This window comes from Equus caballus, chromosome 20 (assembly GCF_041296265.1).
Source record: "Equus caballus isolate H_3958 breed thoroughbred chromosome 20, TB-T2T, whole genome shotgun sequence".
Classification (NCBI taxonomy): Eukaryota; Metazoa; Chordata; class Mammalia; order Perissodactyla; family Equidae; genus Equus; species Equus caballus.
This window is the reverse complement of record NC_091703.1, coordinates 22,502,168-22,527,470: the sequence shown is the minus strand read 5'-3', so window position 1 is coordinate 22,527,470 and position 25,303 is coordinate 22,502,168. Positions and strand designations below refer to the sequence as shown.

General features: G+C 36.8%; 1 long non-coding RNA gene across 1 annotated transcript; it reads left to right on the top strand.

The window, feature by feature from the left end:
• Positions 1-4: 4 nt before the first annotated feature.
• Positions 5-20,353, top strand: LOC106782296 (uncharacterized). Its single transcript, XR_001379262.3, has 4 exons — positions 5-136; positions 16,167-16,264; positions 17,075-17,172; positions 18,950-20,353. It is a non-coding gene; the product is annotated as an uncharacterized lncRNA (long non-coding RNA).
• Positions 20,354-25,303: the final 4,950 nt, after the last annotated feature.

The window sequence follows — 25,303 nt, the reverse complement described above, 5'->3', positions numbered from 1 at the left end:
GCCTGTTCTACCTAAGAGAGAGAACTGGACAAAAATGCTGAACAGATTGATGGTTCACACTCTGTTTCAAATATAGAAAATTATCTAGATGAATGGAGTAATTTCTCCTTAAGAAGAAAATCCTCAGAATTTCCAGGTACCATTTATTTCTCCTATATGAAAGAACATAAAATTTTTAATATCTCTTCACGTCAGAATTTCTGCAATAGCTTTGGCCTGTAGATCAGGTGACCTTTCCTTCCTTTAATTTCATAAATCATCTGGCAGAGCACTGTCTAAGAGGCAGAGCGATACTAATACAATAGCTGTTGTCATCTGCTGGTAATGTCAGGCTAGCTAGTCAAAGCATGCTGGGAACATCCTAGTGATGGCAAAAATTGTCGGTTGCATTTTATTTTGACTACATTTTCCCTTATACTTTTAAAGTGAAAAAAAACTGTGTTTCACACAAACAACTAGACTAATGCTAATTTCTCTCTGACCTCATCTTATAGCACTATCCCCTTTACTCTTAAACTTTGGCCATATTGGTTTTCCTTCAGTTCCTCAAATGTACCAACCTCATTTCCTCCCTCTCGGCTTTGTACTTACTGATCTCTCTGCCCAGCAGCTCTTCTTTCTCACTGGTCAAGACTCAGCTCAAAAGTCACCTTTTCAGAGAAGGCTTTCTCTAGTACAATTATACTAGAATATAAAACCCATCAGAACAGGGACTTCTGGCACTCTGACTAGCTCATGAACTCCAATGCCACTTGTGTGTAGAACAGAGCCTGGTATATAGGATTTGTTGAATAAATAAATAATCTTCATGCTTTGCCAGATCTCTAGTTCCAAACCTAAGCAGTGCAGATGGGCAGCCCAGAACTCATAGAAGGATAAATAAATAAATAAATAAACAAACAAATAAATAATCAACAACATTCTCCATCTCTTTTGCCACTTTCAAACAGATTTGGGAGTTACATCATATGTATAGAATGTTCTGCTTCATTTCTGTTCATCGAAAAATAATTGATAGACATCCATTGTCACCTGATGATTCCATTTTATTGTGCAAAGCGATAAAATGTTTGTGTCTATGGACAGCTTGAACACTAAATGCAAGTCAGTTAGTTAACTTTTTTTTCCCAAAAGAGCAGACTGTCCTCAGGCATAGTTTTCTAATGATACCTCAAGAAATTTCCCCATTAATATGGGACAGCAGAAAATTGTAAGTATTAGTTTTCTGTTCATTACAGCCAGCTGGGGGGAAAAAGATCACGGCCTGATTATTGGGACCTATGCAGGATTGAACCTGAATATTGCATCGTAGCTGCCCAGTGTTCATAACTTGGAAATCAGTGAGAGACCTGAAGGAGAACTGAAAACTCCTTGGGTATAGCCATGAAGCTTAAGTCACATGCTCTTGGATGCAAAAATAAATTTTTAAAAACATAACATGCAGACTTCTCTTTTCAGTTTGCAATTGGTCAATTTCCATAATTATCTTATTTTGTTTTATTTTAAATAGTAGTCTCATAGCCTAATGCATCTGGCATCCAACTGCAAGTTGACAAAGTATATATAATGACTCTTGAAATGGCTCTCAAGAAAAATTCTGTCATCCTATAATCATCTTATTCATGCTGAAGGCGTACTACTGTCTTTTGGGAATATTCAAATTTGTGAAACATGCAAAAAGGAATGAAATGACACTTTTGAGAAGCTACTGCTCAGAGAACAATTACTTATTACAGCATTTATCCTGATGGCAAATCACAAACGAGTCTACCTTTTTTTTTTTTTTTGTAAATAAACCAAGCAGAGTGTTTTCCCAGCAATAACACACCCAGTTTAGTTAATCTATCAAAATAGGCATTTGACAAAGGTCGATTTGTTTGGATCGTTTACGTTTTTCCAAATTACGGTAATAATTTGTAAATTCTTGATTTTAGTTTCTAAAAGTTCATTTGTAACTTTCACTTACGTTTCTATTAAATAGTCTATAACTGTGCCTTAATATTATAAACATCTCAAGAATCACTAAAATAGACATGCAATTACAAAACTCTTCACTTTTCTACTTCATTTCATGCTAAATATCATAATTCAGTCTTAGATTTCTATTATCAGCCTTTTGTTTCCATTCCCCACTTATTTTATTTCGGTCATAAGTCTCTAAATACATTATGAAGTCATTAAAAGATGACAACAAATTAAAAATATCACAACCAACCAAATCAGACACTGATAGGATTCTCCTTTGTTTACTTTAGTAACAAAGAGAGTTGGAAAAAAGCTGAAGATGCTGATGTTTTAAATCTATCATTTGTTAAAAAGTGGAAATGGATCTATCACAACTGGAAGAGAAAATGATGACGATGCTTTGCATTTATGCAGCACATTACAATTTACAAAGCCTTTGGCATCCACTTTCTCATTTAAATATTCCTACACTTCCATAAGACAGGCAGGATACATATTGCTATCCCCATTTAAAAGATGGAAAAATTGAAGAACAGAATGCTTAAATACTCTGTGAGTCCATACATCTTAGAAAATTGTGAAGCTTACACGAAGATCCAAGATTTCCCTTTCTTATTCTAGTGCAATTTCCACCAAATAACATTGGTCCCCAGTTATGTAAGAATTTGTTTTCTACTTATAACTTTAACAAGTTAAATGCCAATAAGCAACTTATTTTCTGTGTAACTTCAAATAAATACATATAGCCAAATAATACCATAAGCCCAGTTGTTACAGTGGTAATTTTAGTTTTAATGTTTTACAATTTACTTGCTTACAAATTTGTTGATATTTCTAACGCAAGTGTTTGCAACGACCCTTTAAAATCTTAAACTTTTTGGAATACTTGTCCAGCCGTATACAAATTTATTGATTTATAGCTATAAGATTTTTTAACATTGCTTATTTTATCTATATTTATTGCAGCTTGTATAGCATTCAAACTGCAAAATATAACGTACTAGATAAAACATCTTTTTAAAACCTCTTACTGAGATCCTGTTGGGACTGGTATATAATTGAAAACACTTAACAGAACATTTCAGGGAATCTCGCCAAGGAGCAAATAAGAGAATTGCATTTCATTTTCAAATGCCAGACAAAAGTCACCTAAAATGATGGTAACAGTGGTTAAAAGAAAGAAAGAAATGGGGCTAGGAGGAAGGCATAATTTACATAAGGTGCTTTTTATCTAAAATTTCTTTCTTTTGTTGAATTTGACAATTTACCAGAACCTTTTCAGAAGTGTCTGACATCCCTTTTAATTAAGCGGCAAGCAGTAAGAAGTGACAGGCAATGTGTTTCGAGAGTATTAATGTGTATCTTGAGTGAATCCACCCCCTCAAGAAGAGCTCTAATTCTGAAGAAAGCATTTAGTTCTGTCTCATATAGAATCTTAACGTTAAATAAAACTGCAAAGATATGTATTCATTTAGGTTAAATCTCTCTCATTTCCCACTTAGATAAACAATATCTTTTTATGCTACAGAAGAGTCTCATATTTTCGTAAAAGTTAAGAGGGATGTCATGTATTTCCACTCCAATACTTAAAAGTGACATCCAGCGATTTCATAAAGGCCGAGAATACTTATGCCTAAATAGTAATGTCAAATCTGAAAGTGAGAAAGCATCTCTAGGGTTACATTAGTCTCTTTAAGACTTGACTCCTGGTTCAGTACAACATACCAGACGACATGTGAAAGGAAAACCCCATAGACTTTCTATACTTGTGTAACTTTGCTCTAGAACTGGCCCTGTTGTAGCTCACTCTATCTCTTAATCAGACTATTAGCAGTTCTTGTCCTTGGATTCCTTCTCAGTGTCCATTGCCCCCAGTTTAACACTTCAGTAGGCTTCCCTTTGGTCTGCACATGGATCAATGTCTCTTCCCACTTGCATATTGAGAGAGGATAGAAGATGCAGAGTGGAAAGAAAACATCAGAACTCCAATGAGCAGGGAGACAGCAAAATATGCAGTACGGAAACAAGGCAAGAAAATTAGTTGTTCTAGCGTCTTCTCATATTAAGTTCCCATGACAACTGACATATATAATTTAGTTCCAATATTTTTTGTATTATTATAATATCCTCCCTCAGTGGTACAATTGTGAGTGGATTTCTTGTCACCAGAAGATATTGACTAAGAAAGAGTGGTGGGCCATTTCAAATATGGGTCTACTAAGTGTCACATCTAGATGTTGAGACACATTCCAATGTGGCCTAGCTAGAATACTCACTGTCTCTGTGTTATCCATTGATCTAAGCCTATTTTGGTTATTCTTGAAGATTCAAAGAATGGGATCCTCTGAGGAATTACCGGCGTTGGGTAATTGCATTGAGTAGTGGTTCAATAAGAGATTTGAATTATGCCCTAATTTAAGTGGACACCACTAATTCAGCTCTTTGTTGAAAGAGCCTGTCATGCATAACATTGTCTATAGGTGGAGCAACATGTCAAATTGTTGGCGTTGCTGACAACTATCAACCCTAGCCTAATATGAAACCCGTGATGCAAGAGTTGCAATGGTTTTTGAGCAGAAGTCTTCACCTCAGCCTATTGCTATGAACATTTCCTCTGGAATGGTTTAGTTCCATGCATCTTTATCTGTTGATTTCACAGTGGTCCACGAAATTTGCAGCTTTCCTGAGTATAATAAGGGAGAAGGAATTAAAGAAGTTGCTTTGCTTTCTGACCTTACGTGACTCATTCTTTTCATAATGAGGACCCGAGGTTCTAGGTACATACCAAGAAGAACACAAGGATTTATCCATCCATCAGGCTCTGCTGAAGAGCTCCTTCTTAATATTTGTAAAGAACAGGCAAAAATATAAGGTGCCTTCCATTTAGTCATTTCAGTTCTTCACGTCGTATATTCCTTCAATGGAAAACCACCAACCATAACTAGGAGTCTTTTTTCCCTAGTATCTGCTGCAGAATTCACCCACTAACCTATTGTTATTGTTGACAATTTGGGTTGCATGTGGCAAAACAAATGATAGTTATTTAATGTTTGTTCCCTTGCAAGAAGGGGAAGCTTATAAAGAGATACCGCATTACACCCACTAGACAGTCAGTAACAAGTATTGGTTAAGATGTGAAGAAACTGGAACCCTCATAACACTGCTGATGGGAAAGTAAACTGGTGCAGTCACTTTGGAAAAAATTGACCATTACTTAAAATTTAAACATAAAGTCACCATGTGACCCAGCAATTGCACTTGGGTATACACCCAAGAGAAATGAAAACATGCGTTCACAGAAAAACTTGTACACGAATGTTCATAGCAGCATTATTTGTAATAGCTGAAAAGTAGAAATAATCCAAATGTCCATCAACTGAAGAATGGACAAATAAAATGTGGTATACCCAGGCAATGGAATATTATTTGGCAATAAAAAGGAATGAAGTACTGATACAGGCCACAACATGGATGAACCTTGAAAACATTAGAGTAAGTAAGAGAAATCAATCACAAAAGACCACATATTATAGGATCCAATTTATATAAAGTGCCCAAAATAGGAGACAGAATATATACAGACAGACAGTAGATTAGTGATCATATAAGGAAGGATGGAGAGTGACAGCTGATGATGGTGAGGATGCTTTTGTGGAGATGAAAATGTTTCTTGGCTATATTTGTAAGTGTCCCCTCCAGTGTGTTGAGTCAGCCTTAAATGGTGAGGAAGGGCCGGGTTTTGGCCCACCTCTGCTTCGGGCATATGAGACATTGAGATATTGGAGGACTTACGTTTCTGTTGGAGGATGGTGAATTCCCTAACTTGAGTCAAGCAACCTGTGACCTGCTTATTCTGAACTGGTTTACTTTTGGAAAGGTCATTTTACAAGTGGAGAATAGACTGAAGAGAATCAAGCATGGAAGCAAGTAACCTCCCTGGAAATTTACTGCGATGCACTAGGTGGGAAATTAAGGCTTCTTGACCGAGGTGCTGGTCACGTTGACGAGATACATTTTACAGACAGAATCCTCAAAACTTGATGATAGACTGAAAGAAGAAAGGTTAAGAAGAAGAAAAATCAAAACTTGTGTTCTGAGATAGGGAAGTATTGTGTAAGCAGATATTTTACTGGCGAACCACACTACCACACTGGATCTTCCTAAGTATTATCATCCAATTTACCAGGATATATATTACTCAAAAGTATGTATGTGTGTATGTGTGTATAAACATGTAGACACTTTAAAATCTATGTTAATATACAATTGTTTATAATTTATATAATCAAATAGATGCTATTATATATTATACCTTATATTTTAAATTATATAGTATATAATTATGTAGTAATAAATATCAATATATAAAAATATATTTAAAATATTTTTACTGTTGCTAACTGAGCAGGTGTCGGATCATTCATTTTCATTAATTCCTTCATCAGCCTGTAAGAGATTTGACTCAACAAAGAGTCTTTCAGACACCACACAATTGGCCACACCCTAAGAGTCAGCCCTATTTAGGGACCTGCAGCTGGAAGGTGGTTCTGTATTTGATCTCCCTGAAGGTGTGTCAAACTACAAAGAAATGACATTCTGACTCAGTTGGCTTTGCACTCAATGGGGAGGATGTGTTTGATAAGTTCTTGTTTATTTAGCTAATGCTGCATAATCCAATAAAGACCGGGTGCAAAGTACAGCAGATGTACAAACTTCCTGCCTTTGAGGACAAATACCATGGTCTCTCAATTATCAAAGATAAGAAAATAAAGGTGAGAGGGACAAGCCAACAGTGGGCTGGCTCCAGTCCTTGGGTCTCTTGAATTTGCTCTCTTTAGGGACAGGTTTTCCAGAATGGCCACATTGTTTAAATCAGACCCCCACTGTTTTTTACAGAGTAGGGCTTCTACTTGCCATTTACAACTAAAAAGGGAAGGCAAATTGACGGCTTTTGCATTTCTATGTGTTAGGTAATATGAAGAAATTATCAGACATATATTATCTATTCCTTATAATATCCATGCTAATGAATCATTTTTATACCAAATTTACAGATATAAAATCTAAGCCCCTGATTAAGCAGCTTACCTAAGTTCAGACAGCTAGCAAGTGAGAGAATTGGAATGGAAATTCAGATCTGTTAGCATTAAGGATCACTTTTTTCGCACTACACCATGCAGCTGGGAGATGATTAACCACATTAACAAAGAGAGAGAGGGAGAGAGGCAGAGAGATTTGGAAATACTAGAAATTTCTAGTGTCTTTTAAAATTATGTCTTTAATGATCTGAAAGGTTTATTTCTCAATACCTTTGGTTTAATTCTTTAGAGTCACAAAGGAGCGGTAATAGAGGATACCTAACTCTCCTGGAGCATCTTCTCTACTATTAAAGATGTGATTTTCTCTGAGTCATAAGCAAGAGACAGCCTTCGTAGCTGTTTATAACTTTATACTCCTTAAATATCTTATTTTACAAATGACAGAAGCAGGCAAGATGGTTCATTGGTCTGACCCAGGGAAACAGCTTAAATATTGCCACTGAGCATGTCAGTACACTTATGGGCCAAAAAACATACCTGGAAGTAGGACAAGCTTTGTAGATCAATCAGGCATTTGATAAATATGTATTTAGGTCTTTTATGTAATAGGCACTGGGCTTAATATGTAAGTTATATTCAATATTTTACTTGTCCTCTCAGAGTTTATAAACTCAGGGGAATTTTTTGTTTTTTTCTGGGAAAGATTCATCCTGAGCTAACATCTGTTGCCAATCTTCTTTTTTTCCTCTCCAAAGCCCCAGTACACCGTTGCATGTTCTAGTTGTAGATTCTTCTAGTTCGTCTATGTGAGCTGCTGCCACAGCATGGCTACTGACAGACAAGTGGTGTTGGCTGTTGTTCCACACCCACAAACCGAACCCAGGCTGCTAAAGCAGAGCATACCGAACTTTAACCACTAGGCCATCAGGGCTGGCTCTCAGAGGGGAATCTGATACACACTGGCAGGCTATAAAATTTAGCATGCAATAACTACACCCTTATAGCAGTTGGTTTGCATCACTCATGACAGAGTACAGATCATTCCAGAATGGCATGACGAGGCAAGACATCATAGAAAATGTCCTTTTACCTGGCCCTTGAAGAAGTGTATTTTAATAGTGAATTGAAGGCATGAGTTTTGACTGGTACTCCTTACCTAATGAAACCGACAGAGCAGTCATCTTCCTTTACAAGGTACTTGTCCTAGGCCTTGCTTGAGAATCATTTGACTTTGCAATAGGAGCTAGAATTCTGTGTAGCAGAGATTGCTGTCTATTTTGCCTCATGTTTCAGTGGCTTTGCTATACAATGTATCCAACAGGTTGCTGATCTGAGTGTTGAAGTATCTACAGGGACAAGGAACGAGAACCATACCAACACTTGGTGTTGCTGAGTACAAGACTAGCTGACTATAGAGACTAGACTGGCTCAAAAATGTGACTTGCTGGAAACTTGCCTGAGACAATAGGAGTCAATCATCTTTCAAGTTCAAAGGAGGCCCTGGAACAGAGTCAATCGTATGTTAAATTAGTCAGTTCAGTTTCCTAAAACTCATTTATAAAATGTTAGAGAAGCTGCAAGAGGACAGGGAAGAGGGTTATCTAAGTCACTGGCAAAGAAATCACTTGGTTTGTGGCCAAGAGAATATTGGTGAAATCATATAGGTTTCTGCCCCACCCACACACAGCAAATGCTCCATCCATTCCAGTTGATTTGAAAGAAGTTGACTTGGTCTATATAGCAGAGAATTTTGCAGCCCTGTGAACAGATAAGATAGTTAGGAGAGCCATACAATATTTTAATGATATACAGACGTAGCCAAAGGGTGAAAATCAGCTCTCTTTTCCTTGGACCTTTGGTAAGATAAAGGTTTAAGGGCAGTCACAGTTGGCATCTCAAAAAAAAAAAATTGGAGAAATATTTCTTCATGAAATGTGAAAATTATTTAAAGCAATTCTCTTTTCAACACTGTTAGTAGAGTCACTGTGCTAATAAATAATGCCTCAGTCAAGGGCAATTTCACCAGATTGTCTGGATCACTTTGCCGTTGCTTCTCTTTTCCTTTTTTCCTTTATTTCTTTGCCCTGGAGAAGAATCAGTGGTGGATGGCCAGTGAAGGAAGTGAGGAGGAACTTCAAGCTCTAGCGCTATAAAAGTTAATCTGGCGCTTCTTTAGTTAATATCAGCACCGTGCACAAGTGATGCTGTGCATGCCTGGGGTTGTCTTACTCCTTTCCTCTCTGGAGAAGTCCGCTATCCATGGGGTTAAAAGCAGGAGTCAGGCTGCCTTGGTTTGAATCCTGGCCTCACTGCTGACTAGCTGTGTGCCTCTATAGAAGTTAATTAATCTCTCTGGGCTCCAGTAAAATGAAGGTAACAATAGTACCATGTAGGATCATTGTGGAGATTTTATGAGTTGATATTCATAAAGCACTTAGAAGAGTGTCTAATACATAGTAAGCACTAAGTGACTAAAGTTAAATAAAATAAAGAAGATTTACTTATTTGGGTTTTTTTTACAACTGTTGGATTTTGGCAAATGCTCCTAGAATTTGACTTTCCTTATCCTGTTTTTCCCCTATCCAACTGTCAACACATACTATCTATGCCATTCCAATGAAAATCATGGTACTGTCTTGTATTCGTCATCTGTCTCTGGGAGAACATTTTAATAATAATCCCTGTTATGCTTTCCTTCAGCCCTCATTTTATCACTCTAGTTCCGCGAAACACAGCTCTTTCTATAGAATTAGAGGAATGAAAGAGCCCTGGAAAGGTCATTAATTTTTTTTCCCTTACCTCTGCCACCCACTTTCAAGCCAGACCACACACATAAATCATCCCAGCCTTTTTCTTCATCACACTGTGGTTTCTATTCACATTTACTCTGCCCTAAGGAAATGATTTTGCTACAGGTGGGCAAATTCAGCACTAATGGCATTACCCTCTGTTTTCAGGGGAACTTTTGAGGGCAAAATAGTCCCATTAACATTGCCAGTTTCACAGTATTCTTGTCACTGATCAAGTTTAATTATTTCCTGTGCCATTATTGAAAATCCAGAAATCAACTTCTCACTCACAAGAAAGAATTCATGTTCAGATTGAATTATCTCATGGTAAATTTCTTAAACTATTTCTATAACGGATTTCCCCTCCTTTTTTCAGACAGTGACTCCAGGGTGAAAATCAGCTATTTTCTTGTTACTAGACCGTGAGCTCTAATTAAACTCTGACTTCAGGAGAAAAATATAGCTGGTCAATTCAATTAAAAAATGCATAAAGGTAGCTATATCACACTGCAAGATGTAACCTGCTTGTCTGGAATTTTCATTATTAATTGGTTGACTTCACAATTATATAGAGAAACAAAACTTCTGATTTTTAAAAAATTCCTGAAAGTTCAAAATACTGGCTTGAGACTGGTTATATGCTTTTTAAGCATTATATTTTCAGCAGCTGGTGTGTGCATGATTAAAAAGATGGAGGTGGTGTGTTTTATTTTAGACAACATCTCAAACTCTTCCTGAAAAACTTTTCTGTTGATATCTGGTGTCTACTGCACTTTGGAGTTCATATAAATACAGCCATGTAATCTTATGGGGTTCTCCAGGACTCTCCCTCTATTTGCCACTCTATCCATACAGAATAGAGGGCAGGGACTTCCCAGTCGGTGGAAGATACAGTTCAATGCCAATGACGCCAGGAATGCCATTATCCCAAAAAACGTCCCCGTCCGAAGACTGAAATCATATCGTTTGAGAATTCGTTTGTTTGAGTTAAGGTTATTCACCTATCAATGCTTTCAAAGAAAAAGCATCCAACCAACTCAGAACTCTTGGGTCTGAGTGAAGCTTCTTCCCTGTTTTACTCCTTGCGAGGAGACACTAGGGCACAGTTGCAGAAATAATCATGAATATTTTCTCTGATTTTTTAAAATAGTGTAAGAGATCCATTTGTTTAACAAGCAGTTCTTTGGCACCCACTATATCACAGGGTCCCAGGCACTGTAGATGTAAAGAAGAAAGGAAAAAAACATAGTTAAGGTCCTCTAGAGGGAAGACAATATAATAATTGAATATCGTGCACACAGGTTGTAAGGGGAACATCTGGCAGTCATCAGAGCAGTCATTTGGGGAGAACAGGGAAAGAGATGTATAACTCTGGCTGGAGAGACCAGAAAAGACTGCTCTTGAATAGCGATTATTTAAGCCAAGTCTTGAAGGATAAATAGGAGTGCATCAAACATCAAGATGAGAAGGAGTATCGTAGGCTGAGGAGGCAGCATGTCAAGTATAGAGAGGTAATGAAGACAAAAGGATGATAAAGGAACCAGGGATAGATCATCATCACAGGTAGAAGGACTTTGTGATGAATTGATGGGAGATTCCATGGAGAAAGTTGTCCTGGGTCCATTACATGCTAAGATTCTGGGCCTTCTCCTATAGATCACCAATTCTCATAAGAAGAATTCCCATGGGCCCCATCCTTCCATGGGCATATCCATTATAATGCATAATTTCAGGTGACCTAATTACAACCTGTCTCATTTTCTCTTGCTTAAGAAACACTTCTGAATACCAAGGAGTGAAGATAAACAGAAGGATAACCTAGAATCCTTTCTTGTTTATCAAAAAATAATCTCAAAATTCAGTTAATTCCAGTGAGCTCTATCTATCTATTTATCTAGATAAAACAAAAATAGAACAGCTCTTCTCGTATCAATGTGCTTTGAGAACAAGGTTAAGAACTACTCTTAGAGATGATGAAAAGCAATAAAGGGATTGTATAAAAAGAGTGACAGGTTCAATTTGCATTCTGGAAATATTGTTCTATTTATAATGAGGGGGATGGATTGAAGATGGTAAAGCATGGAGGAGAGGGTAGTAGATGCTACTACAATAATCTAGAAAAGGAATTGAAATTGTACCAGTTTGAATAGAGAGAAGAGGAAGGTGCACGAGGAGTGGAAGGGGAAAGACTTGCTCGTCAAGGAATATGGATGATGAGAGAGAAGGAGGAAATGAGTCTACTTAGACGTCAAGACAGGCAGCAGAAGAAAATCAGAAATGGAATAAATTCCAAAGGTATTGGAACTCCAAAGGTAATGTGCTCATTTTAGAAATGCTGAGACTTGGGAAGGCATAAATTCACATTTTCCAACCTTTGATTCTTTGACGACTAATGAAAGAAGGCAGATAAAGTTTGAGGTCAAATAATATAATCAGAAATACTGGATTTGTATAGTTCAGGGTTAGCTAACTTTCTGCAAAAGGCAAGATAGTAAATATTTTAGTCTTTGAAAGCCTTATTAGTCTCTGTTACAACTATTCAAATTTGTTCTTACAATGCGAAAGCAGCCACAGACAGTATGTAAACAAATGGGCCTAGCTGTGTTCCAATAAAACTTTATTTACAAAAGCAGGCAGTGGGCCAGATTTGGGCCACCATCCATATTTGTCCAACCCTTGATAGAGAGGCAGCCTTGATACAAAAGGATACCATAAGAAATATTTTCTCTGGGATTTTACTGTCATTAAATCAGATCATTTTTCAATTGTCTGAGTACCAAGGGCATGTTCAAAGCTTCCTCCAGTTGTTACACTTCCTTTCAATGCAAATTTCTATCACACATATATATTTTTTCCTAATTAAAGACTATGTCAGGGTTCAAATACAAAGCAGTTACCAATTTACATTGAGCGTGTGTTAAGAAACGTCAGAATAAAAAGGGAAAAATTGTTTTTCATTGAGAAGTATGTGTGTGTGTATATTATGTGTGCTTTTCTGTGTGTGTGTGTACATATAAAGTAAAATCCTGTTAGAAAGTATAGAAGACTTAACCACAAATTCTGGTGGAAAATCTTCATGAGCTAGCTGGCTTTTCTAATATTGAAAGGCTAAGAATATTAATAAGGTTTTGATGTCTTACAAAAGTGACTTCTGATAAAAAGAAATGTTGCTAATAAAATCTCCAGAGACGGCAGAAAAACTGTGATCTCTCTATAGTGACTGACATTTACTTTTGAAAGCCAAGAAAGCTTTCCTTGTGTACTAGGTAGGAAAAACCTGATTCAGTCATTAAAACAGTACATTACACAACACTTCTTAATAAGCAGCCAAAAGTAAGTTGCCTAATGGAATATCACGTTGAAATTCTATTCCCACTAGTTATATCCTTAATGGGTTCCTGTCAAAAGATGGAATAAAACTAATGAGTAGACACCTACATTTCTTTTCTCATCCTTACACAGCTTTTTATTTATTTTTTTGTAAGCAAAAAAAGGGCCATAGAAAGAAAAGGAACATAAAATTGTATGGAGATGTAATCTGAGCCCATATTTTCAACTTTGATGAGATCTATTTAAAATTATTAGAGCAGAGTGAAGGGAAATGCTAAATAAACTCATAGTTCATTTTCATTAAAATATTGTTTGATTTTAAAGTTGTTCTTTTGATCTGTTGTTGGTGTCTGTCTCCAAGGCAATGGCATTGTTCATAAATATTCTTGTTGCAGGATTATCTGATTTTAGTAAATACAATTAAAAAGTTTCTCCTGACCGTTTATCATTTCTCCTTGGTACAAAACTTTCCATTTTGTTTTCTTTAGCATTTAGGAACATGGTAATTCCAGAGTCTGGCGACTTGCTGGCTTCTTTCAGGAGGTCCTTTTCAACTATGATTGTTTTCTGTTTACCTCCTTCCAGTGTCTCTTTTGCAGTCCTCTTACTTGCCAATTTCTTGTTAATTTGCAAATGTTTCACATTGTATCAGTTTGAAAACAGAAATGTCACCCAGTTATTTGAACAAAGAGAATTTAATATTTCTTAAGAAACAGTGAACTAGATATGAAGTTGTTAACTAAGTAACAGAAAGGGTAAAAAAGAACTCTAAGGCGGAAATCAGCAAATGCTTGGTATAAAGGGCCAGAAGGTAAATAGTTTGATCTCTGAAGGTCATCACGACTACTCGACTCTACACTGAAGTAAGACACCAGCATCCTCAGACATAAGGGGTGGGTCTAGGTGTGTCCCAATAAACCTGTGGTGTGGTTCCCCAGGAGGAAACAATCCCGGGCAGTGGCAGCGCCACATCTTAACCTCTAGACCACCAGGACCTGCTAACTCTGTGTGCGTGCATGGGTAAACATACATCTCAACGTAAGGTCCCAGCTCTTCATTCTTGGAAAGGATGATATTTTAATCTGAAATATATCCCTGTTTCTTTTTTGATGTTAAAATATAATATGTGTCAATTCTCAATTTGTATTTTTTTTAATTTCACTGGTTGACGAAATGAAAAAGTCCTGGAGTGATTGTTTATGAGAATACCTAGTTCTGATTGATTGATTGATTGATTGAATGAATGATTTATTGATTGACAAGTGATGAAGGATGCTGGAGTAAAGCAGGACTATTCTGAGAAACATCCTTTGAAGATATTTTAAAAGTTAGACAGTTTGTCACTCAAGAGAAAAATCTCTAGAATGATGTAATGTATTTCAGAGCTCTGGATTGTCAGAATGACTTTCTGTGTAGATATCGCTAAGTATTTGTGTATACTTAGACAATAAATAATATATGACATACGAATTATATTGATTTCAGTATGTAAATATCTACTAGTCTTGCAGAAGAACACAGCTTCCTCTCAGTTTTACCACCTGTGCTATATTTTATAGTTTTGAAATTTTCTCCCCAAATAGTTTGTTATTTCAACATCTTTCACACTAGTTGGACTTTAGCTCTCTCTTGAATAATATTTTCCTGACGCAACATACCTGTACAACATAATTGACACTCTGTCACCATGGCAGGGGAAATACCAGAGTTGGACTAAAACAAATTTTCAAGCCATCTATAATATTATGTGCCTAGTGATGGCTTACAGGTTCCTATTTATATCTCCCTTTAAATATTTCATATCTCCTCTATTACTGATAAGAGTTAATCCTCTAGTCTCCTTAGGGTTTTTCATAAGTGTACATAGGATATCATTTCTGGGTTTGGGTATCACCATACGTTATTTTTATTACAGAAGTTTGGTGAGTTTTCAAGAAAAGTTGCCTGGTGAAGAAATAATCAAGAAGGTTCATAACGAGTCATGTGGTGCCATTTTGCACAAGACACATTATCATCGTGGCCATTGTGGGGGTTGGGGATGCAGTACATTGATTCCGGATTTTTTAAATAGAATTCTCCCAGCTAGTTTGCCGTAAGGAGACTGAGGATATTAATGGCTTAATTTTTGCAAGCTACTATATATAGTCTCATAGTAAAGGACAGCATATCTCATTTGTAAAACATGACCTCAAGAAATAGAACTATATACGATATGAGCCATGCCAAAAATACTTTTTATTTTCTGCTAAAAGATACCATTTGGCATGATTAACTAGCTTCCCAGTTGTTGATTTTTGTTAACTCTGTGACTGCTTGGCCATAGAAAGAATTAAAAAGACATTTTGATCCCAATGTCTTCTTTCAAGAAAAGCTGAGGCCTTCTTCCATGGGTGAGTGGTTTTAAAGTCCCACAAAATTGATGCATTTTTAGAAGTCTGTTCAACAAACATAAGTGCTCAAAATTATGGAGATTTTGGAGGTCATAATTTTCCCAGCTGGATGAAGTGGATAACACTAAGAGGCCTCATAGATCATACTATGCTGTCATTTATTATAATATTTTAACATACTACAGAATTTCTGTTGTCAAGAACATTGGGTGGGGTGATTTATTGGCTAGGATTGATTATGTTGCTAATAGCACAGATGGCTTGGATTTTGGAAGGGGGAAACTTCTTGTCACTGAGCATGAAGGAATAAATGCTGACTTGCCAAAAGACAAAGGGGCCTTCTCTTAGAAAAGACTCATTTACCTGATGCTCTCAGGCAACACTCAAGAGGTAGTTTTTATTTTCCTTCAAACTCGCGCTTGAAACTCTACTTTTTGCCTTGGGGAGCAGCGGGCATTTTATGTGTGTGAACTGTATTTCTGCAGTGGAGCAAACTCTGTCAGTTCTCCTTCTGGGACAATGCGGGCAGTACTTTCAGAGTTTCTCTTGGGTTTCTGCTACAAGGACCCAAACCATGACCTTGCCTGCAAAGCTTTTGCAGCTGAATGTCTAGAGCTCTGACGTTTTCATCGACCTTCAGCGATTTCCTGTAGGCTAACACCTGGAAGCCATCACCTGCAGATGCCCAGCCGCCACACACTGTACCCTGCACAGCGGTGTGGGTGCTAATGGAGAGACCTTGATCCACCAGGTGAGACAAACAAGACAGACACCAGATTGTCTCATGCAAAAATGACACTGCCTGTCCAAATCTATTTTAAAAATTCAGATGACCGTATAGGAATAAGAAGAGTAAAAAAATCTCTAAACAATAACTCAGTTGTGCTTTTTCTTCGTAAGTGATAGATAAAAGCAGGGGCTTTTCCTCAGAACCCCAGTGACAAGTCACTCTGCCTCTTTTTTGATCTGCATTCTATTAATTCAAAGATAAGGATATGGAAACTAAGACCTTGAGCTTTACCATCTTCCAACAACACCCCACACTCTTATGCTGGATCCTTTACTCTTGTTAGCTATTCACAAGTTACAATTACAGCGTCTAAATATAAATAAAGTGACAGTGACAGTACTTGGGAAGAATGAGATCAGTACCCTAATTTGAGGAAGCCTTGATATATTCTCAAGTTTGAAACTGACTTCATGTAGTTGGCACTGAAATATTTTGTTTATGGCATTGAGTCATCGATGTACTAGGGATTTATTCTTCAAGTTTATTTATAGAAATAAAATGAAGCCCTCATTTTCTAAAAAATTGGAGTGCTGATTAATTGAAAGTTGATGTGTCACCTGGTAAATGTCCCCTTACTCAGAGGAAGAGCAATACACATCCCTATGGAAAGATATAGAGCTTGGGATGTGTCTCTAATTGAGAACATCTCCCTTTAAAAGACTGAGAGTTTACAGGTCTGCTCTTGTCCACAGTCATTCTTCTACACAATGATATACATTCTAGGCAAATTTGCAATGCTCCCTTTGAAAGCTTTTTATTCTTCTTTTTCAGTGCACAGTAGGGAAAATAAACATACACCTCTCTTTGAAGTAGAATGGAGAGTGACTCCGTGAAGTCAAGGGGCATTGTGAAAGAATGCAAAGCAAAAGGTGAAACTTGACTAACAACCATTTGGGGGTGAAAATGTGTTTTAGTGGGGATTCCATTAACTGATCAAAGAGTGATGTGCACACACACACGCATTTATACAGGCTCTTATGCTAGAAGGTTAAGTTTGTCTTTCCATGTGCTTTATCAAACGGGCTTAGCCAACATCTTATTGCCACCAGCACTCGAATATCACATCAAAGCAGATTTGTTCAAGGCATCTCTGTAATTCATTACCTGAAGTTCCTATCTCATATATGGCTCCATTTGCTCACTGGCTGGTGTTTATTCTTTCCTAAGAACAGCGTTCTGTTTGAAGGAGGAGCAGACTGGCTCCTTCAGGTTCAGATGTGGACAATCATTTCCTTTGATGAAACCAGACAAAAAAAGTGTTTCTTCCTTAAGGCAAGAGAAGCTTGCCCGCAGATTTGCATCTAGACGTTTTTAATGCTTTATTGAGTCTAAAATCTGGGTCTACTTCACTCACTGCTCACAACTAGCAAAAGACCATTTATTACTGAGTAACGTCACCGACGTGTTAGATGGCCTAATAATCCTTAATTAAGTACTGAACACCTACCGTCTACCTGTTACTGTATTAGGCACTGCAGATATAGTGACAAACAGAATAGACACAGTGCCTGCCCTCATGATGTATTCTAGGTGGTAAGACAGGCATCTGCTTGTTCTCCAGCCTCTCCACTTAGACATATTTGTAGTCACTCAAGTTCTTTCCAATTTCAGGTAGACATGTCGACACTGCCCCATATTCAAGCTGGGGATGGGAGCAGCATGAAGGAAGCAGAGGGAGAGATGAATAGGCCTAAAGTTATTTCTGAAATTTCCCCTATTTTCATATCAATTTCCATTCAATGACACCATTCACTTAGAAATCCTAACTGAACTAAAATCAACAGGATCATCCTTTCACTGCCCAAGTGTCAGCGTCAGCAAAAGAGAAGTACACCAAAGCTGCTCAGGCCCCATCAGATCAGCCTGTGTGCCCCATGCTCTGTTTGGGGGACTCTGTGGGGAGAGCAAAAATGGTATTTTCATCGCATAACTCCGTGTGCTGAAACAGACTGGATTACCCCAGCAATGTTTACCTTTGAACGGGGTCAGGTTGATTTAGGACACAGGTTTCTCTCTTCTCTCCTTTGATCAGCTGGACAAAGTGGATGTTGGTCAAGATAATAAGCTGGGTAAATTCTGTAATAACTTAAGAGTCAAAAAGTTAGTGTGTAAACATGATTATACATCCAATGTTGGGGCTCCAAAAAGAAAAAAAGAATTTTTTAATTTGTTTCTGTTTCTGTGACCTTACACATGGGATCTATGGGAGTTTTGTTTTATAAGTGTAATGAATCAAAAATTTTTCAGTGCTCCGCTCCTCTGAAGCCCTCACGTGGTGAGCATTGTCTAGAGACCCAGATCTTTTCAGGGAGGATTTCAATAGGTGAAACAGAAAATGATCAGTGAGCAATAAGGACTATTAAAATGGAAATATCATTTAAAACGAAGCCTTCAACATCTGTTTCCCTTTCTAATTACGAATGTAACACTCCCTCCTGACACCCAGTCTCACCACCTCTGCCATAAATCACAATCATAAAAAAGTTACAAAATGAAGTGGTTTACATGGTCTTATGTGATTTGTATTCAGAACCACATGCATGCTTCAATTACGTTGCTATCATATACCAGATGAAATCAGGTGGGATGGAGGGAGGGAAAACAGAGGCCTTATTTATACTAACCATGCAATTTTTTCTTCTGTAGGTTTTTCACTAAAGTCTCATGTAAATAAAAGTGGTCCTGGGAGGAGAAAAAACAATACACAGCTGAGAAGAAATCAACTTTGGAAAGTTCTTTCAGTCATTTATCATTAAATAGTTATTAATAACCTACTACGTGGCAGGCCTGGTTCTGGCCTCTGTGGGACAAAGGAGTAAACAAAGCAGATAGTTCTACAAGTGACAGCCTAATTCTTGAAAGAGACAATTAAAAAAAGATTGCACATATAAATATATAATTACTACTTTGATGTTTCAATGAAAGAAAACTGCAGGGTTCTATGACAATGAAACTTTCAGCAAAAATCCCAAGAAGACAGGAAAACCCTAAGGAGACAGCAAAAAGATCACGTGAAGCATCGTTCATCTGACTTTTAGGAAGCATCTTCATCTGACTTTTAGAAACACAAGCAGAGCCATATTTTCAGAATTTTTCAATTTCCAAAATACTAATTAGAAACAGAAAATAGCTAGTGTAATGTAAATAGATTATTGAAGATATAATTTATAGATTTAAATTTCCAAAATTTCAGACTTAATGAGAACACTCCGTAATACATATGTCAGCTTTTATACCAAGAAATAATATGTCTCGTTTTGATTAGTGTCGAATCGACTGCACAGAAATAGAGCTGTGAATTGTCCTGAACTTGATGACAAAAGAAGAGAATATAGACAAGAACCAGAGTAAACACATCCCTAATCTAGTACAGGGTTACACCAGTTTCTTGGAGAGAAGAAAATTACTATTGAAAGAACAATATAGGAATATGTATATATTATTATATATCATAGCACTTCATGTACATTTATAAACTCATACATATTACATGTTATGTATCACACGGTACATGCTGCTAAACCTAAGTCTATAATATATTGTATTGGTGTAAGCGAGGCTATGCTGCTGTAACAAACGATTCCTGGGTCTTAATGGTTTAAAACTCACTTACACAACGTGTTCATTTTGGTTCAGTGGAAACTCAGTTCCATGTTGTCCTCAAATGAGAACTCATGATGATGAAGACTCCACCAGCTAAAACGTTTCTGATTGGCACCATAGTGGAAAGGGCTGATGAAGAATTGCCCACTCATTCTCAAATGCTTCCATCTAGATGTCATGTTCATTCAAATTTCCTTGGCTAAAGCAAGGCCATTACAATACGGCCATTACTAGGACAATCCTCCTGTTTGCCCAAAAGTACAGAGGAATCAGATCTTTTTTTCCACCTCATTAAATATATACACTGTATTCAATATATATATGCCATATACTATACTATATGAGCATATTTCATTCTATCATCTATATAAAAATTGTGTTGTTAAATATTGATATCTGCACTAGGTTCATCTGATATCTTCAATTAAAATATAGATATTTATATCAGGTAAATCTGATAAGCAGTCTTTGCTTCCCACCTCTCTTTTATAAATGGTATCTAAACAGATGAACAGAGCTTACTTCCATGTAAAAACTCAAGCCTTTATGTCCACTAAGTAGAAACGGGAATATTAAAAACATCTCTGCAAGAGTAGAATTTTCCTAAAGACTCCATTCATGACAGCAGCTGAGATATGACATCTTGTGTGTTTACAAGATGGAGTTAGTAATTGGGAACCTGCAGTTGGGGAAATTTAAAAGAGCAGAATTGGATGAGAGGGCAAGCCACACTGATGAAGCCTAATTAATACGAACTCAATTTGTTCATTAAAAAAGTTTCTTCCCCTAAAAATAGTCAGCATGTTATGCAGGAATTAATCAACAGTCAGTCAGAAACAAATGTTTTCTCAATGTGTTTTACAAGGAATGAAACATTTAAGCCTTCCTTTACAAGAAAATGAAAAGTTCATTTCATAGAAGATGTCTTTCATGTATACAAAAACACTTGTGCTTGTAAATCTATATTTTAAAACTGTACATATGTTTCTGAATAGCTCCTTTTCTCTCCTTCTTCCAAAGCTTACATACATAATCCTTGCCCTAGGAAATCACTAAAGATTTCATTTCAACAATAGAACATAAGTATTGAAACAATAGTTAGCTAAACATGTGCACTTCAAAGACAGTCTGACAATTCATACTTTTTCCAATATTGTAATGTCTTTTCTGTGATTTCAAGATGTAAAACTTGAACACATATTTATTTTCTCTACTCTAGGTCCCTCCCATTTCCGGAGCTGTTTGTAAAACAACTAGTATACTATAGCATGCAAAAGAAACAAGAATGTGAAGAGTTCAGTGTTACCTAAGAATGATTGAGCATCTTTTCATTATATTTCCTTAACCAGACAAAAAAAGTTATCATTCTTTCTAATTATATGAATCATCAAATCCTGTCCACACACAATTTTTTTATTGTAGTAAAACATACATAACATAAAATTGAGCATTTTACCCGTTTAAAAGGGTAAGTTCAATGGCATTGAATGTTGTGAAACCATCATCACTATCTAGTTTCAGAATATTTTTATCATCCCACAAAGGAAAACCCATATCCATTGAATCTCCATCCTCCCCGCCCCCCACAACCCCTAGCAACCACTAATGAGCTTTCTGTCTCTATCAATTTGCCTATTCTGGATATTTAATATAAATGAAATTATACAGTATGTGGCCTCATGTCTGGCTTCTTTCAGTTAGCATAATATTTTCAAGGTTCATCCATGTTGTAGATATATCAGTTTAATTCTCTTTCATGGCTGAATAATATCCCATTGCATGGATATACCACAAGTTGTTTATCCATTCATTGCTGACGGACATTTAGATTGTTTCCACCTTTTGACTATTGTGAATAGTGCTGCTGCTGACATTTGTGTGCACCTTCTTGTTTGAACACATCTATTTAATTCTTTATTGTACATACCTTGGAGGGGAATTGTTGGCTCACATGGTAATTCTATGTTTATCTTTTTGAGGAACTACCAAACTGTTTTCCACAGCAGTTGCACAATTTCACATTCCCACCAGCAATACACCAGGATTCCAATTTCTCCACATCATCACCCATACTTGTTATTTGCCTTCTTTTTAATTCTAGTCAACTCAGCAGATGTGAAGTGGCATCTCATTTGGTTTTGATTTGCATTTCTCTAATGATGAATGTTGAGCATCTTTTCGCCAGCTAATTGGGCATTTGTACATCTTCCCTAGGGAAGAAATGCCTAAGCCCTCTGCCTATTTTGTCCTCGCGTTGTTTCTTTTTGTCATTGAGTTTTCAGAGTTCTTTATATAGTCTGGATACTAGATGCTTGTCAGATATATGATTTGCAAATATTTTCCTCCATTCTGTGGCTTGTGTTTTCATTCTCTTAATAGTGTCTCTTAATGTACAAAAAAATTAATTTTCAAGGAGTTCAATTTATCCACTTTTTCTTTTGTTGCTTGTGCTTTTAATATCATATCTAAGAAGCCATTGCCAAATATAAGGTCGTGAAGATTTCCCCTTATGTTTTTCTCTGAGATGTATAGTTCTAACTTTTAAGGTCTTAAATCAATTTTGAGTTAGTTTATGTATATGGTATGAGGTAAGGGTTCAACTTCATTTTTTTGCATGTGTGTATCCAGTACCATTTGTTAAAGAGACTATTCTTTCCCCATTTAATGGTCTCAGAAACCTTATCACAAATCCATTTACCATGGGGGCCAGCCCCATGGCCTAGTGGTTAAGTTCAGCATGCTCCACTTTGGCGGTGTGGGTTCGGTTCCCAGGCATGGACCTACACCGCTTGTCAGTGGTTATGCTGTAGCAGTGACCCACATAAAAAGTATAGGAAGATTGGCAACAGATGTTAGCTCAGGCCAAATCTTCCTCAGCAAAAAAACCAAAACAAACAAAAAAAGTTAATTGACCATAGATATATGAGCTTATTTCTGATTCTCAACTCTATTCCATTGATGTATATGTCTATCCTTATGCCAGTACTACATTTTTTTTATTACTAGAGCTTTATAGCAAGTTTTAAAATCAGAAAGTGTGTTTCCCAACTTTGGTCAAAATTGTTTAGGCTCTTCAGGGTCCCTTGTAATTCTATATGAATTTTAGGATCAGCTTTTCCATTTCTGCAGAAAAGGTCATTGCGATTTTGATAGGAATTCCACTAAATCCATAGATTGCTTGGAGAGTATTGCCATCATAATAATCTTGTCTTCCAATCCATGAACATAGGATGTCTTTTCCATACATATTAATGTTTATGTTACATCAAAGATACTAATTTTCAAAATCTTTCAATGATAGATAATATTCTCCTTCCATGGAACAATGCTGAATATTTTGAGTCTTTTCATTTAATTATCATGTAATACCTTACATGATTATATATCCTTTCAAAAAGATATAATAAATATGTGGAACACAACAAAAATTTTACCTAGCCCATATGAATGAATTTAGAAGATTATTCTTTTTTAGAGAATCAAAACAAAGAATCAATGTTTATGATTCAATGAGGTTAAAGAGAAATGTATCTTGAGAAATTTCCAATGCCACAAGTTTAAGGACATCTGATCACGTTTAATCATTACTAATGTGTTGGCATTTTGAAAACAAATAAACAAAACTCCTTTCTTCTCTTTCCAAACTTTAAAAATAATAGTCCTATGTAAATCAAACATATGGAGTTCAGAACATCAGTTTAATTAATAATATAACCTGGGTTGGACAGCCTCAAGGGATTTCCTGATAATCCCTCTAAACAGACTTTATCCCCCAGAACTTCAGGTGAGCAGCCCAGGTAAGACTTTGCTCTTCTGCAGGCAGGCAGATGCAAGAAGAAGGAAGGGAAGGACATTGCCCATCTTGTAGGTAGGCAGATGTAAGAGAGAGGGAGGGAGAAAAAAGGCAGAGAGAGAGAGCGAGGTCTGAGCAGACCACCAGGTTCAGTTCTTTCTCCAAAATTCACCAATCAAATCAGCTCTTCTTCCAGACCTGGATTTGTTGTTAAGGGACAGAAAGTAACTATTTATCCCATACTGTTCTCTCCTGAGAGTGCAGTGTGCATTCTCTCTTTTCTGTGGAAATACGAGGAGTGGGGAATAAGTGCTACCTTCAACTCTCCCAATGCTCACACAGCGTGGGAATCCACCACCTTTTGACCTTGCATCGACAGTTTACTTGAGTCTGATGGGTAAGTGTTGCACAAGCATGCACTCAATTCATTCATAGTTGTTATTTTTCTTTTGTGTAGCAATATAATTGATTCATTTATAACATTTTAGATCAAACCACCACAAATTCAAATTTATATTCTTTATTCAAACTTCTGATTTTGGTCTTAGAATGATCATATTCTTATATCTCTCCACTTCTCTTCACCTCATTGTTCCCATATAAGAAGCATTCTAAACTTTAAAATATGACTTATTGATTGTGAAATTCGGGTGAAATACCCAATTGGTGATTGTGTAGACACTCAGATATCTGTTTCTGAAGCTCAGAAGCAAGAACAAGGGTGTGGATGGTGTTTTGGGAGCCATGATTTGCCCTGTGGCTATTGAGGTCAAGAGACTGGATAAGATGGTTGAGCACACTGTAAAAAAGAAAGGAGAAGGAAAGAGACCAAAAACAGAATTCTGAGATTCTCTAAAATCTAGGAGTAAAGCAGAGAAAGAGGACCTGAAATTAGCGACTGATAAGGAACAGGCAGAGTTGTTGGAAACAAATGAGAAAATGGAATGAGGGAAACCACATTTCAAAAAGGAAGAAGTGTGAAACACTAGAGAGAAATCATGTCAGGTGAGCTTTATAAGTAGTCATCGGATTGAGCATCTAGGAAGATGTTGATAATCTTAGAGAGAATAGTTTGAGGGGGCTGATGAGGAAATAGCACAGAATATGTTGAGCTGTGGTGAAGAGAATGAAAGAGAAGAGAATGGACGTAATAAAAAAATTTTTGGAAGCTTAGCTAAAACAGAAAGAGATATAAAGAGTAGTTCCATGAAAAGGAATTCTTTCTAAAAATATGAGTGGTATTTCACCGTGTTTATACACCACCGGAAAGAGAAATGGAGCTTGAGGGTTGAAGATGTAGGAAAAGATGAGGTTAGTTGCTGGAGCAAAGATTCTGAGGGGGAAGGCAGTTATGGGACTCGGTGCCCAGGTGGAGTGATCCATTTGAGAGAATGAGGGTCATTCTTCTTTGGAGAAAAGAGGTAAGATCCGCGCAGATACAGATTTAGAGTCTCAAAGTTGAAGGACTTTAGGCTTGAGGGTCTTTTTTACATTAAATAAAATGGGATGAAATACAGTTCTGCTGAGAGAGAGAGGGTAGCCAGCGTGAAGGCAGAGACTCAAAACTGTGCAACTTTTCAGTAGTGACAAGGACAATTAAAGAG